The sequence below is a fragment of the Bubalus bubalis genome, chromosome 1 (assembly GCF_019923935.1).
Source record: "Bubalus bubalis isolate 160015118507 breed Murrah chromosome 1, NDDB_SH_1, whole genome shotgun sequence".
In the NCBI taxonomy this organism is placed as follows: domain Eukaryota; kingdom Metazoa; phylum Chordata; class Mammalia; order Artiodactyla; family Bovidae; genus Bubalus; species Bubalus bubalis.
In genome coordinates, this window is record NC_059157.1 from 45,356,931 (window position 1) to 45,372,164 (window position 15,234).

Below are 15,234 nucleotides of genomic sequence, written 5' to 3' on the forward strand. Positions count from 1 at the left end.
ACAGCTTTCTTATCCATTCATCTGCTGATGGACATCTAGGTTGCTTCCATGTCCTGGCTATTATAAACAGTGCTACGATGAACATTGGGGTACACGTGTCTCTTTCCCTTCTGGTTTCCTCAGTGTGTATGCCCAGCAGTGGGATTGCTGGATCATAAGGCAGTTCTATTTCCAGTTTTTTAAGGAATCTCCACACTGTTCTCCATAGTGGCTGTACTAGTTTGCATTCCCACCAACAGTGTAAGAGGGTTCCCTTTTCTCCACACCCTCTCCAGCATTTATTACTTGTAGACTTTTGGATCGCAGCCATTCTGACTGGTGTGAAATGGTACCTCATAGTGGTTTTGACTTGCATTTCTCTGATAATGAGTGATGTTGAGCATCTTTTCATGTGTTTGTTAGCCATCTGTATGTCTTCTTTGGAGAAATGTCTATTTAGTTCTTTGGCGCATTTTTTTATTGGGTCATTTATTTTTCTGGAGTTGAGCTGTAGGAGTTGCTTGTATATTCTCGAGATTAGTTGTTTGTCAGTTGCTTCATTTGCTATTATCTTCTCCCATTCTGAAGGCTGTCTTTTCACCTTGCTAATAGTTTCCTTTGATGTGCAGAAGCTTTTAAGGTTAATTAGGTTCCATTTGTTTATTTTTGCTTTTATTTCCAATATTCTGGGAGGTGGGTCATAGAGGATCCTGCTGTGATGTATGTCAGAGAGTGTTTTGCCTATGTTCTCCTCTAGGAGTTTTATAGTTTCTGGTCTTACATTTAGATATTTAATCCATTTTAAGTTTATTTTTGTGTATGGTGTTAGAAAGTGTTCTAGTTTCATTCTTTTACAAGTGGTTGACCAGATTTCCCAGCACCACTTGTTAAAGAGATTGTCTTTAATCTATTGTATATTCTTGTCCTCAAGGCATTTTTTACCTCTTGATTTCCTCAGGCTGTAGATCATGGGATTCAACATAGGAATGACTATTTTGTAGAAGACAGAGGCCATTTTGTCTGTGTCAAGGGAATGGTTTGATTTGGGCTGCAGATACATGAAGATCAGAGTCCTGTAGAATATAGTGACAGCAGTCAGATGAGAACCACAGGTTGAGAATGCTTTGTGCCTCCCCTCTTCAGATTGGATTCTCAGGATGGTAGCCACAATGTATAAGTAAGAAATAGGGACCGTGGTCAAAGAGCTGATCATGTTGAATTCAGCGAACATGAAAATCAAGATCTCTTTGAGGCTGGTGTCTGAGCAGGCAAAGGCCATCAAAGGGACATCATCACAATAGAAGTGATTAATAACATTGGGGCCATAGTAGATTAATCAAAAAGTAACAACTGTGTGGAGGAAAGCAACAGAAAAGCTGTATAAGTAAGGGCTTGCTACCAGTTGCATGCACACCTTTTGGGACATGATCATCAAGTACAAAAGAGGATTGCAGATGGCCACATAGCAGTCATAAGCCATTACTGCAACAAGGAACATCTCCAAAATCAAGAAGTTCAGGAGAAAGCCCAGCTGTGCACACATTCATAGAAAGATATTGACCTGTGCTTGGTCATGAGGGTCTTCAGGAACTTTGGGACTATTGATGAGGAGTAACAAAAGTCTACAAAGGCCAGATTACTGAGAAAAAAGTACATGGGTGTGTGAAAGTGAGGATCCAACTGGATTAAAGAAATCGTGCCAATGTTTCCCATCAGGGTTAGAGAATATACCACTAAAATGAGAAGAAAGAGAAGGATTTCAATCTCTCTCTGGACTGAAAAACCCTAAAGAATGAATTCCATCACCCTGGTAATATTCTCTTCAATCATTTGTTCTAGTCTCTGAACTGCTGAAAAGAGACACGTTAAAGACAGATAAATTATCAGGAGTAAGGAATTGTCATCAGATGCCAAAACGTGTGTTTAAACTTGAGAAATTATTACTCATTGAAACAGAATAAGTGAAGTCGCTCAGTTTTGTCTGACCCTTTGAGACCCCATGGACTGTAGCCTACCAGGCTTCTCCATCCATGGGATTTTCCAGGCAAAAGTACTGGAGTGGGTTGCCATTTCCTTCTCCAGGGGATCTTCCTGATCCAGGGATTGAACCCAGGTCTCCCACATTGCAGGCAGACATTTTACCACGTGAGCCACCAGGGAAGTTCCCCAGAAGTTCTGAAGCAGAATATCAGAACAAATAAATATATCCCCTCTCAAATTCTCCTGTTTGACTATTTATAATTTTCTGAAGCCAAAAATTGAGGTTTAATAAAAATAATGTTTATAAAGATATGTAATATTTTAGGTTTAGATTATTTTAGTTATATTAAATAATAGAGAGAATGAAGATATTTTTATATCCTGCTCCCATATTTACTTCTCAGTGGAGTAAAACTTTAATATATAACATTTTATCTGTTTTAATAGACATTTATTTTAACAAATGTACATTATGCTAAATATAATACAAAGCTAAACAGGATATTCAATGGATAGAAAAGTGGAAGAAATTAAATATTTCTATTTGTCAACTAGGCAAATTTTGGATTCATATGTAATTTATTCATTTTCAAATACTACTTTCTAAAAGTGAAAGAGTATACTTGTAGTTAGAGTTAGAATACACATATGTTAAAAAGTAGAGTTCTTTATAATCATTTACTCAATGGACATGAGTTTGAGCAATCTCTGGGGGACAGTGAAGGACAGGGAAGGCTGGCATGCTGCAGCCCATGGGGTCACAAAGAGCCAGACAAGACTGAATGAGTGAACAGCAAGAAATAGTTTTACATTAATTATTTTCAACACATAATCAGAAATACTTTCTAAATTATTGGGCAAATTTTTAGTGTAGCAATAGCAAGCACTCTTGCTTGTAAATGGTAGCCATCTCTTTGACAAGAGAAATAGCAATTATGTGGAAATGGTACTCCTATCATGATATTCAACTTGCATGATGTGGTTTTTGAGAATTATATGCCTCTTTCCACTTCTGAGGCTAAGGAAGATAACTGCTGCTGCTGCTGCTAAGTCGCTTCAGTTGTGTCCGACTCTATGCGACCCCATAGATGGCAGCCCACCAGGCTCCCCCGTCCCTGGAATTCTCCAGGCAAGAACACTGGAGTGAGTTGCCATTTCCTTCTCCAATGCATGAAAGTGAAAAGTGAAAGTGAAATCGCTCAGTCGTGTCCGACTCTTCACGACCCAATGGGCTGCAGCCTACCAGGCTCCTCCGTCCATGGGATTTTCCAGGCAAGAGTACTGGAGTGGGGTGCCATAAGGAAGATAACTAGCTAACTTTAATTTCAAGAGTAAAGTTAAAAAAAAAAAAGGAAAACATCTCACCATATAAAATTAAAATGAAGTGTGCAAAATAGAAAGAGTAACCCCTGACTTTCCCCCTAAATATTTTACCCAAAGGGAAGCTTCATTTTTTGTTGTTGCTGTTTTTTTAAGAAGTTACTGTGAGTGGTCAGAAAATGTGCCCTTTTAGTTTTTCCTCCTCTTTATATTGACTCAGCTTGATGTGATGACTTGTACCTAATGCGTTTTCCAAAAAAAAAAAATAAATAAATAAATTAAAAAAATATGCATGCACCTATGTGTGTGTGTGTGTGTGTATGTGTGTGTGTGTGTGTGTGTGTGTGTGTGTGTGTTAAGTCACTTCACTTGTGTCCGACTCTATGTGACACTATGGATAGCAGTCTGCAAGGGTCTGCTGTCCACAGGATTCTCCAGGCAATAATACTTCAGTGGTTTTCTGTGCCCTCCTCCAGGGAATCTTCCCAACCCAGGAATCGAACCCGTATCTTCTTTGGCTCCTGCACTGCAGGCAGATTATTTACCGCTGAGCCACTAGAGAAGCCCATACATACATACATATATGGTAAATCATCTGCCTGCAATGCAGGAGACCCAGGTTTGAGCAGCCTGGCAGGCTAGAGTCCACGGGATTGCAAGAGTCAGACACAACTTAGTGACTAAATTACCACTATATATATATATATATATATATATATATATATATATATACACACACACACACATATACACACACACACACAAATACATGTGTGTATATAAAAACACACGCACACTTAAACATAAGTACATACATAAAATGTGGCATGAAAACTGTTTTCCCCCATCCATTTATTTTCTTCTTCCTGGAGGCAAAACCCAGGTTTGAAAGGTGTGTTTCAACTAACTTATCTTCCTGAACAGACATCTTAACAGAGCTATTGGCACTACAGCTCACCATTCTGGCAAAACAATGGAAAAAATAAAATATTGGTCTGAACATCATTTGCCCATTTCCATGATGGTAATGTAATAACTCTAGTCTCACTTTGGCCTTCCATAATAAATATAATTTTGGATATCTTAGAGGTAATTAGCAGAAATTTTAATACTGAGTTACTTTTCTTTGAGTATACATTGAAATCAGGCTTATTTCTTCTTTGTAATAAAAGGGAAAAATGCAAAACCCACACAGACTCATCAATTCTAAAAAAGGGGAAAAATTAAAAACAAAACAAAACAAAACACCTCCCTGTTCTGTGAATTAATTTCAGACATAAATGTCTCTTTTTTACATTTTTTTAAAACCATCAAAAGTTTCCCTTAAGAGAAAGGCAACACTCATACATACAAATGCTCTTTTTCCTTAGGAATTGGCTTCCAGTTTCATCAATAAACTGTTTTTTCCTAAAGGAAACCCAAGTCTTGGGCAGAAGTCAAAGAGGATATTTTATTTGGGGTGGGCTAAGAAAGGTATTTAATTATTGTGTATACATGTCAGCTTCATCCAGTTGGAGCAAAGTTAGACAGTGTCATCTACTTTCCTTTAAATGGCAAAAAGTGTAGAGGCTTGGAAAAGGAGGGTTATGAAAATGACCGACAGTAACTCTTAACCCATCTGGTTATAGAAGAAATCTTTTCTGGAAAGTTGGAATACCCAGGGTACCTGAATGGGTGAAGTAGGACTTTATAAAGTGCAGTCTTTATTCCTTGGGAAGTTAATTCCTAATATTCCCCGGACATGACTGCACCAGGTTCACTGACCCTCTATGGTGCAACTGTGATTATAAAACTTCAATTAGGAAAAAAAAATAGCCTATAAGGACAGAGGTAAAAATAGGTCTTATTTTAAACTAGAATGATGTCATCATGAAATGACTAATCCTTGATTCAGTTCAGTTCAGTCACTCAGTCATGTCCAACTCTTTGCAGCTCCATGGACTACAGCATGCCAAGCTTCCGTGTCCATCACCAACTACTGGAGCTTGCTCAAACTCAGTGTATCAAGTCAGTAATGTCATCCAACGGTCTGATACTCTGTCAGTCCCTTCTCCTCCCGCCTTCAATTTTTGCCAGCATCAGGGTCTTTTCTACTGAGTGAGGTCTTAGCATCAGGTGGCCAAAGTATTGGAGTTTCAGCATGAGTCCTTCCAATGAATATTCAGGACTGATTTACTTTAGGATAGACTGGTTGGATCCACTTGCTGTCAGAGGAAATCTCGAGTCTTCTCCAACAACACATCCCAAAGGCATCTATTATTCAGGACTCAGCTTTCCTTATAGTCCAATTCTCATATCCATACAGGACTACTGGAAAAACCATAGCCTTGACTATATGGACCTTTGTTGGCAAAGCTGAGTCTCTGCTTTTTAATAGGCCATCTAAGTTGATAATAGCTTTTATTCCAAGGAGAAAGGGTCTTTTAATTTCACGGCTTCAGTCACCATCTGCAGTGATTTTGGAGCCCCCCCAAAAAACAAGTCTCTCACTGTTTCCATTGTTTCCCTATTTGCATGAAGTGATTGGACAAGATGATATTTGTTTGGTGAATGTTGAGTTTTAAGCCATCATTTTCACTCTCTTCTTTCACTTTCATCAAGAGGCTCTTTAGTTCTTCACTTTCTGCCATAAGAGTGGTGTAATCTGCATATCTGAGGTTATTGATATTACTCCCAACAGTCTTGATTCCGGCTTGTGTTTCTTGTGGCCTGGCAATTCTCATGATGTACTCTGCACATAAATTAATAAGCAGGGTGACAATATACAGCCTTGAAGTACTCCTTTACTGATTTAGAACCAGTGTGTTGTTCCATGTCCAGTTCTAACTATTGATTCCTGACCTGCATACAGATTTCTCAGGAGGCAGGTCAGGTGGTCTGGTATTCCCTAAGAATACCATAGTTCGCTGTGAACCACACAGTCAAAAGCATTAATGTAATCAGTAAAGAAGTAGATTTATTTCTGGAACTTGCTTGTTTTTTCTATGATCCAGTGGATGTTGGCAATTTGATCTCTAGTTCCTCTGCCTTTTCTAAATCTAGTTTGAACATCTGGAAGTTCACATTTCATGAACAGTTGAGGCCTGGCTTGGAGAATTTTAAGCATTACTTTACTAGCATGTGAGGTGAGTGCAATTGTGCAGTAGTTTGAACATTCTTTGGCATTGCCTTTTCTTGTGATTGGAATGAAAACTGACTTTTTCCAGTCCTGTGGCCACTGCTGAGTTCTCCAAATTTGCTGACATATTGAGTGCAGCACTTTCACAGCATCATATTTTAGGATTTGAAATAACTCAACTGGAATTCCATCACCTCCACTAGCTCTGTTCGTAGTGATGCTTTCTAAGGCCCCTTGACTTCACACTCTAGGATGTCTGGCTCTAGGTGAGTGATCATGCCATTGTGATTATCTGGGTCTTGAAGAGCTTTTCTGTATAGTTCTTCTACGTATTCTTGCCACTTCTTCTAAATATCTTCTGCTTCTGTTCTGTCCATACCATTTCTGTCTTTACTGAGCCCATCTTTGCATGAAACGTTCCCTTGTAGCTCTAATTTTCTTGAAGAGATCTATAGTCTTTCCCATTCTTTTGTTTTCCTGTATTTTTTTGCACTGATCACTGAGAAAGTCTTTCTTATCTCTCCTTGCTATTCTTGGAAATGTGCATTCAAAGTGATATGTCTTTCCTTTTCTCCTTTGCCTTTAGCTTTTCTTCTTTTCTCAGCTATTTGTAAGGCCTCCCTAGATAATCATTTTGCTTTTTTCATTTCCTTTTCTTGTGGATGGTCTTGCTCACTGCCTCCTGTACAATGTCCTGAACCTCCACCCACAGTTCTTTAGGCACTCTATCAGGTATAATTCTTTGATTCTATTTGTCACTTCCACTGTATAATTGTAAGGGATTTGATTTGGTCATACCTGAATGGGCTGGTGGTTTTCCCTACTTCCTTCAATGTAAGTCCGAATTTGGCAATAATGAGTTCACGATCTGAGCCACAGTCAACTCCCAATCTTGTTTTTGCTGACTGTATATAGTTTCTCCATCTTCAGCTACAAAAAATATAATCAATCTGATTTCGCCATTGACCATCTGGTGATATACAAGTGTAGTGTCTTCTCTTGTGTTTTTGGAAAAGGGTGTTTGCTATGACCAGTGTGTTCTCTTGGCAGTACTCTGTTAGCCTTGCCCTGCTTCATTTTGTACTCCAAGGCCAAATTTTCCTGTTATTCCAGGTATATCTTAACTTCCTACTTTTGCATTCCAGCCCCCTATAATGAAAAGGACATCTTTTTTGGGTGTGAGTTCTAGAAGGTCTTGTCAGTTTTCATAGAACCGTTCAACTTCAGCTTCTTTAGCATTACTTGTCAAGGCATAGACTTAGCTTTCTTTGATTGAGATATTGAATGGTTTGCCTTGGAAACAAACAGAGATCATTCTGTCATTTTTTTTAAGATTGCATCAAACACTCTTGTGGAGTATGATAGCTACTCTATTTCATCTAAGGGATTCTTGCCCACAGTAGTTGATATAATGGTCATCTGAATTAAATTCACCTATTCCAGCCTTACTCCTTGGAAGGAAAGTTATGACCAACCTAGATAGCATATTCAAAAGCAGAGGCATTACTTTGCCAACAAAGGTCCGTCTCATCAAGGCTATGGTTTTTCCTGTGGTCATGTATCAATGTGAGAGTTGGACTGTGAAGAAGGCTGAGCGCTGAAGAATTGATGCTTTGGAACTGTGGTGTTGGAGAAGACTCTTGAGAGTCCCTTGGCCTGCAAGGAGATCCATCCAGTCCATTCTGAAGGGGGATTTCTTTGGAAGGAATGATGCTAAAGCTGAAACTGCAGTACTTTGGCCATCTCATGCGAAGAGTTGACTCATTGGAAAAGACTCTGATGCTGGGAGGGATTGGGCGCAAGAGGAGAAGGGGACGACAGAGGATGAGATGGCCGGATGGCATCACTGACTCAATGGACGTGAGTCTGAGTGAACTCCGGGAGTTGGTGATGGGCAGGGAGGCCTGGCGTGCTGTGATTCATGGGGTCGCAAAGAGTCGGACACGACTGAGTGACTGATCTGACCTAATCTGATTACAGTCTATTTTAATTCAGTGATTCCTAAAATGTTGATGCATCTCCTGTTTGACTACTTCCAATTTACATTGATTGATGGACCTAACATTCCAGTTTCCTGTGCAATGTTGCTCTTATAGCATTAGACTTTAATTCCATAATCAGCCACATCTACAACTGGGTGTTGTTTTTGCTTTGGCTCCATCTCTTCATTCTTTCTGGAGTTATTTCTTCACCTTTCTCCAGTAGCATATTGAGCACTTACCAATCTGGGGAGTTCATATTTCAGGGTCCTATCTGTTTGCCTTTTCATACTGTTTATGGGGTTCTCAAGCCAAGAATATGGAAGTGCTTATCCTTGACTGTGCATATCCAGTTCAGTTGCTTGAAACAAAACAATAAAAAAAAAAGAAAGAAAAAGAAAAAAGTGGTAAACTATTTAAATATCCCAACTATTTCTGATGCATTGTCATCATTTGTTTATATTTGTCTCTTCCATTCCCTGTGACCTTCCTAGCTGAAGGGATTCTGGTTCAAATTATTTGCTTCACAACTACTAAATGTGTTTTTCACCTAAATATTAGAAATCGTAAGTTTTTTTCTTTATTATTTGCTATGTGTAGACCTAAGAACAATAAATACCCTTTGTCTACATCAGATGTCATTAAAATTAAACTTTTATAATTACACAGGATTAATTTGTTGTGTGACCTGAGGCAAGAATCTAAGTTATTGTTGTCCCTAATATTATTAATTAAAAAATCCATGTCTTTCTTATCAATTTATAATTAACAAGACTTTGAAAATATCACCTCATTTACTAAAATAAATCAATAAAATGAATGAGCTCAGAGTTTTATAAAATTTAATAGGTATAGGGCAATTTATATATGCTTTACTTTATGAAAAAAAAGTGTTTTTTCAGATCATAAATATAGTTGACACCTGAACAAAATGGGTTTGAACTTCATGGATCCACTCATATGCCCTTTCCTTTTCTTTCTTTTTTTTAATTATTATTATTTTTTAGTATTTCTCCTCCACTTTTTTTATTCTCTTTTTTATTTTATTTTATTTAACTTTACAATATTGTATTGGTTTTGCCATACATCAACATGCATTCGCCAAGGATGTACACATGTTCTATATCCTGAATCCCCCCTCCCACCTCCCTCCCCATACCATCCCTCTGAGTCATCCCAGTGCACCAGGCCCAAGCTTCCTGTATCCTGCATCGAACCTGGACTGGAGATTCGTTTCTTATATGATATTATACATGTTTTAATGCCATTCTCCAAAATCATCCTCTCCCTCCCTCTCCCACAGAGTCCAAAAGACTGTTCTATACATCTGTGTTTCTTTTGCTGTCTCTCATACAGGGTTGTTGTTACCATCTTTCTAAGTTCCATATATATGTGTTAGTATACTGAATTGGTGTTTTTCTTTTTGGCTTACTTCACTCTGTATGATAGGATGCAGTTTCATCTACCTCATTAGAACTGATTCAAATGTATTATTTTTAATGGCTGAGTAATACTCCATTGTGTATATGTACCACAGCTTTCTTACCCATTCATCTGCTGATGGACATCTAGGTTGCTTCCATGTCTGGCATATTATAAACAGTGGTGCGATGAACATTGGGGTGCACGTGTCTCTTTCAATTCTGGTTTCCTTGGTGTGCATGCCCAGCAGTAGGATTTCTGGGTCGTATGGCAGTTCTATTTCTAGTTTTTTAAGGAATCTCCACACTGTTCTCCATAGTGGCTGTACTAGTTTGCATTCCCACCAACAGTGTAAAAGGGTTTCCTTTTCTCCACATCTTCTCCAGCATTTATTCCTTGTAGACTTTTGGATCGCAGCCATTCTGAATGGCATGAAATGATATCTCATTGTGGTTTTCATTTGCATTTATCTGATAATGAATGATGTTGAGCATCTTTTCATGTGTTTGTTAGCCATCTGTATGTCTTCTTTGGAGAAATGTCTATTTAGTTCTTTGGCACATTTTTTGATTGAGTCGTTTATTTTTCTGGAATTGAGCTACAGGAGTTACTTGTATATTTTTGAGATTAGTTTTTTGTCAGTAGTTTCATTTGCTATTATTTTCTCCCATTCTGAAGGCTATCTTTTCACCTTGCTTATAGTTTCTTTTGTTGTGCTGAAGCTTTTAATTTTAATTAGATCCCATTTGTTTATTTTTGCTTTTATTTCCAATATTCTGGGAGGTGGGTCATAGAGGATCCTGCTGTGATGTATGTCAGAGAGTGTTTTGCCTATGTTCCCCTCTAAGAGTTTTATAGTTTCTGGTCTCACGTTTTGATTTTTAATCCATTTTGAGTTTATTTTTGTGTATGGTATTAGAAAGTGTTCTAGTTTCGTTCTTTTGCAAGTGATTGACCAGTTTTCCCAGCTGCTGCTGCTGCTAAGTCGCTTCAGTCGTGTCCGACTCTGTGCGACCCCATAGACGGCAGCCCACCAAGCTCCCCCGTCCCTGGGATTCTCCAGGCAAGAACACTGGAGTGGGTTGCCATTTCCTTCTCCAATGAATGAAAGTGAAAAGTGAAATTGAAGTTGCTCAGTCATGTCCTACTCTTAGCAACCCCATGGACTGCAGCCTACCAGGCTCCTCCATCCATGGGATTCTCCAGGCAAGAGTACTGGAGTGGGGTGCCATTGCCTTCTCCAAGTTTTCCCAGCATCACTTGTTAAAGAGATTGTCTTTTCTCCATTGTGTATTCTTGCCTCCTTTGTCAAAGATAAGTTGTCCATAGGTGCGTGGGTTTATCTCTGGGCTTTGTATTTTGTTCCATTGATCTATATTTCTGTCTTTGTGCCAGTACCATACTGTCTTGATGACTGTGGCTTTGTAGTAGAGACTGAAGTCAGGCAGGTTGATTCCTCCAGTTCCATTCTTCTTTCTCAAGGTTGCTTTGGCTATTCGAGTTTTTTTGTATTTCCACACAAATTGTGAAATTATTTGTTCTAGCTTTGTGAACAATACCAATGGTAGCTTGATAGGGATTGCAATGAATCTATAGATTGCTTTGGGTAGTATATTCATTTTCACTATATTGATTCTTCCGATCCATGAACATGGTATATTTCTCCATTTATTAGTCTTCTCTTTGATTTCTTTCATCAGTATTTTATACTTTTCTATATATAGGTCTTTAGTTTCTTTAGGTAGATATATTCCTAAGTATTTTATTCTTTTCATTGCAATGGTGAATGGAATGGTTTCCTTAATTTCTCTTTCTATTTTCTCATTATTAGTGTATAGGAATGCAAGGGATTTCTGTGTGTTGATTTTATATCCTGCAACTTTACTATATTCATTGATTAGTTCTAGTAATTTTCTGGTGGAGTCTTTAGGGTTTTCTATGTAGATGACCATGTCATCTGCAAACAGTGAGAGTTTTACTTCTTTTCCAATTTGGATTCCTTTTATTTCTTCTTCTGCTCTGATGCTGCTGCTAAGTCGCTTCAGTCATATCTGACTCTGTGCCACCCCATAGACAGAAGACCACCAGGCTTCCCTGTCCCTGGGATTCTCCAGACAAGAACACTGGAGTGGGTTGCCATTTCCTTCTCCAATGCATGAAAGTGAAAAGTGAAAGGGAAGTCGCTCAGTCGTGTCCGATTCTTAGCGACCCCATGGACTGCAGCCCACCAGACTCCTCTGTCCATGGGATTTTCCAGGCAAAAGTACTGGAGTGGGGTGCCATTGCCTTCTCCGTCTGCTCTGATAGCTGTGGCCAAAACTTCCAAAACTATGTTGAATAGTAGTGGTGAGCGTGAGCACCCTTCCCTTGTTCCTGACTTTAGGGGAAATCCTTTCAATTTTTCACCATTGAGGATAATGTTTGCTGTGGGTTTGTCATATATAGCTTTTATTATGTTGAGGTATGTTCTTTCTCTTCCTACTTTCTTGAGAGTTTTTATCATAAATAGATGTTGAATTTTATCAAAGGCTTTCTCTGCATCTATTGAGATAATCATATGGCTTTTATTTTTCAATTTGTTAATGTGGTATATTACATTGATTGATTTGCAGATATTGAAGAATCCTTGCATCCCTGGGATAAAGCCCACTTGGTCATGCTGTATGAACTTTTCATTGTGTTGTTGGATTCTGATTGCTAGAATTTTATTAAGGATTTTGCATCTGTGTTCATCAGTGATATTGGCCTGTAGTTTTCTTTTTTTGTGGCATCTTTGCCAGGTTTTGCTATTAGGGTAATGGTGGCCTCATAGAATGAGTTTGGAAGTTTACCTTCCTCTGCAATTTTCTGGAAGAGTTTGAGTAGGATAGGTGTCATTTCTTCTCTAAATTTGTGTTAGAATTCTGCTGTGATGCCATCTGGACCTGGGCTTTTATTTGCTGGAAGATTTCTGATTATAGTTTCAATTTCTGTGCTTGTGATGTGTCTATTAAGATTTTCTATTTCTTCCTGGCTCAGTTTTAGAAAGTTGTACTTTTCTAAGACTTTGTCTATTTCTTCCATGTTGTCCATTTTATTGGCATATAATTGCTGATAGTAGTCTCTTATGATCCTTTGTATTTCTGTGTTGTCTGTTGTGATCTCTCCATTTTCATTTCTAATTTTATTGATTTGATTTTTCTCCCTTTGTTTATTGATGAGGCTGGCTAATGGTTTGTCAATATTATTTATCCTTTCAAAGAACCAGCTTTTGGTTTTGTTGATTTTTGCTATGGCCTCCTTTGTTTCTTTTGCATTTATTTCTGCCCTAATTTTTTTATTTTATTTATTTTATTTCATTTTTAAACTTTACAAAATTGTATTAGTTTTGCCAAATATCAAAATGAAGATTTCCTTCCTTCTACTAACCCTGGGGTTCTTCATTTTGTCCTCTTCTAGTTGCTTTAGGTGGTGCATTCCAGACTCCCCCGGGGAGTCAGGCCTCGTCTCGAGGGGAAGCAAAGGACTCCGCTCTCCTCTCAACTCTCGACGCGGATCTCTTGGAGCCCCCTGAGTGGCCTCAAGGGAGTCAAGCCTCCTCTTCAGTTTGGAGAGAGGGCTTGGGATTGCTCTCCAGGCCATGCAGGAAAAGAAGGCCCTCAGCTCGCGAGGACGGGGGCGTCTCAGGGGTTTCCTCGAGCTGCGGCGCCCGTGGGGGTTTTCTCCCGAGGCACGACGAGGATCTCAGGGAGCCTCTCGTGCGGCGCCAGGGAAGTCAGGTCTCCATGCGCGTGGCGAGGGGGAGCGCGTCCTGGCTCTCGAGTCACGGGAGGGGACTAGGGCCTCGAGACGCGTTGAAGAAGGACTCTCGAGGTCTTTCTCGGGGGGCGGCGGGAAACCCTCGTTTCCCTCGCCTTCTGCCGGGGACCTTAGGGAACTTCCCAGGGTGCCTCTGAGAGGCGAGGGATCCTGTGGAGGTGGCGGGGCCCCTCGGGACTCCGCTGGGTCTGGCGCAACGGAAGAGGGCCTCACCTCGAGGGAGGCAGGAACCTCAGGCTTCCTCTCCGTTTCGGACTCCGACCGCAGGGTCCCTGCAGAGTTGGGACAGGAGAGTCAGGCCTCGTCTTGTCTGAGGAAGGGAACCCCGCTGGCCTCTCGAGTTGCTCAGGGGGTCTCAGGCCCCTCGTCGAGCTGTGTGTGGAACCCGCGGGTCTTTGCGGACGATGCACGGGGGTGGCAGTGCCCCTTCGTGTTGTGCCTTCACCCACAGGGTTGCCTTCGAAGAGGGGTCCGGGCCTCGGGTCCTTCTCAAGAGCGGACCGGGGAATCGGGGTCGTTCGGCATGTGGCACCACCCACGTGGCTCGTCTCGAATTTCCTCGTGAGAGCTGGCCTCATCCTGAGGTGCGCCGGGAAGGCCGGGAAACCCCTTCCAGACCACGCAGGGGAATCGCCTCTCCTGTCGCGATCAGGAGGGGAGAAGGGGCTCAGAGGAAGCGGTGCCGGGACCCTCGGTGTTCCCCTCGAGGGAACCCGGCGTGTCGGGGACTTTGGGGGTCGCAGGAAGGCTGTCAGGGACCGTTTCGCCCTTCAGGGCGGAACAGGGGACTTCCCTTGAGACGCCGTCGCGGGCAAGGGCCTCATCTTGCCAAGAGGTGGGAACCACGTGGTTTTTCTCGAGTTGCGGCGGCATTCTCGAGTTACGACGGGGATCTCAGCCTTCCCCTTGGGTTGGCCCTGGGAAGCCCAATCTTCCCCTCGGGTTGCGAGGGAAAGCTGGGGGTTGCGCTCGAGTCACTGCAGGGCCGAAGAGACCTCACCTAGGCGTGTGTCCGGGACCTAATATTCCTCTCCAGGGAAGGCAGGGATCTCGGGGTTGCATTCCAGGCTCCCCCGGGGAGTCAGGCCTCGTCTCGAGGGGAAGCCAAGGACTCCGCTCTCCTCTCGAGTCGCGACGCGGGTCTCTTGGAGCCCCCTGAGCGGCCTCAAGGGAGTCCAGCCTCCTCTTCCGTTTGGAGAGAGGACCCGGGATTGCTCTCCAGGCCATGCAGGAAAAGAAGGCCCTCAGCTCGCGAGGACGGGGGCGTCTCAGGGGTTTCCTCGAGCTGCGGCGCCCGTGGGGGTTTTCTCCCGAGGCACGACGAGGATCTCAGGGAGCCTCTCGTGCGGCGCCAGGGAAGTCAGGTCTCCATGCGCGTGGCGAGGGGGAGCGCGTCCTGGCTCTCGAGTCACGGGAGGGGACTAGGGCCTCGAGACGCGTTGAAGAAGGACTCTCGAGGTCTTTCTCGGGGGGCGGCGGGAAACCCTCGTTTCCCTCGCCTTCTGCCGGGGACCTTAGGGAACTTCCCAGGGTGCCTCTGAGAGGCGAGGGATCCTGTGGAGGTGGCGGGGCCCCTCGGGACTCCGCTGGGTCTGGCGCAACGGAAGAGGGCCTCACCTCGAGGGGAGGCAGGAACCT

At 41.8% G+C, this 15,234-nt stretch overlaps 1 protein-coding gene and 1 pseudogene across 1 annotated transcript in view; both read right to left on the minus strand.

Moving 5' to 3' along the window:
* LOC123465559 (liprin-alpha-1-like) overlaps positions 1-15,234 on the minus strand; it is a gene marked incomplete in the record, with an annotated part of 992,590 nt that overhangs the window by 521,482 nt on the left and 455,874 nt on the right.
* Positions 887-1,809, minus strand: LOC112578782 (annotated as a pseudogene).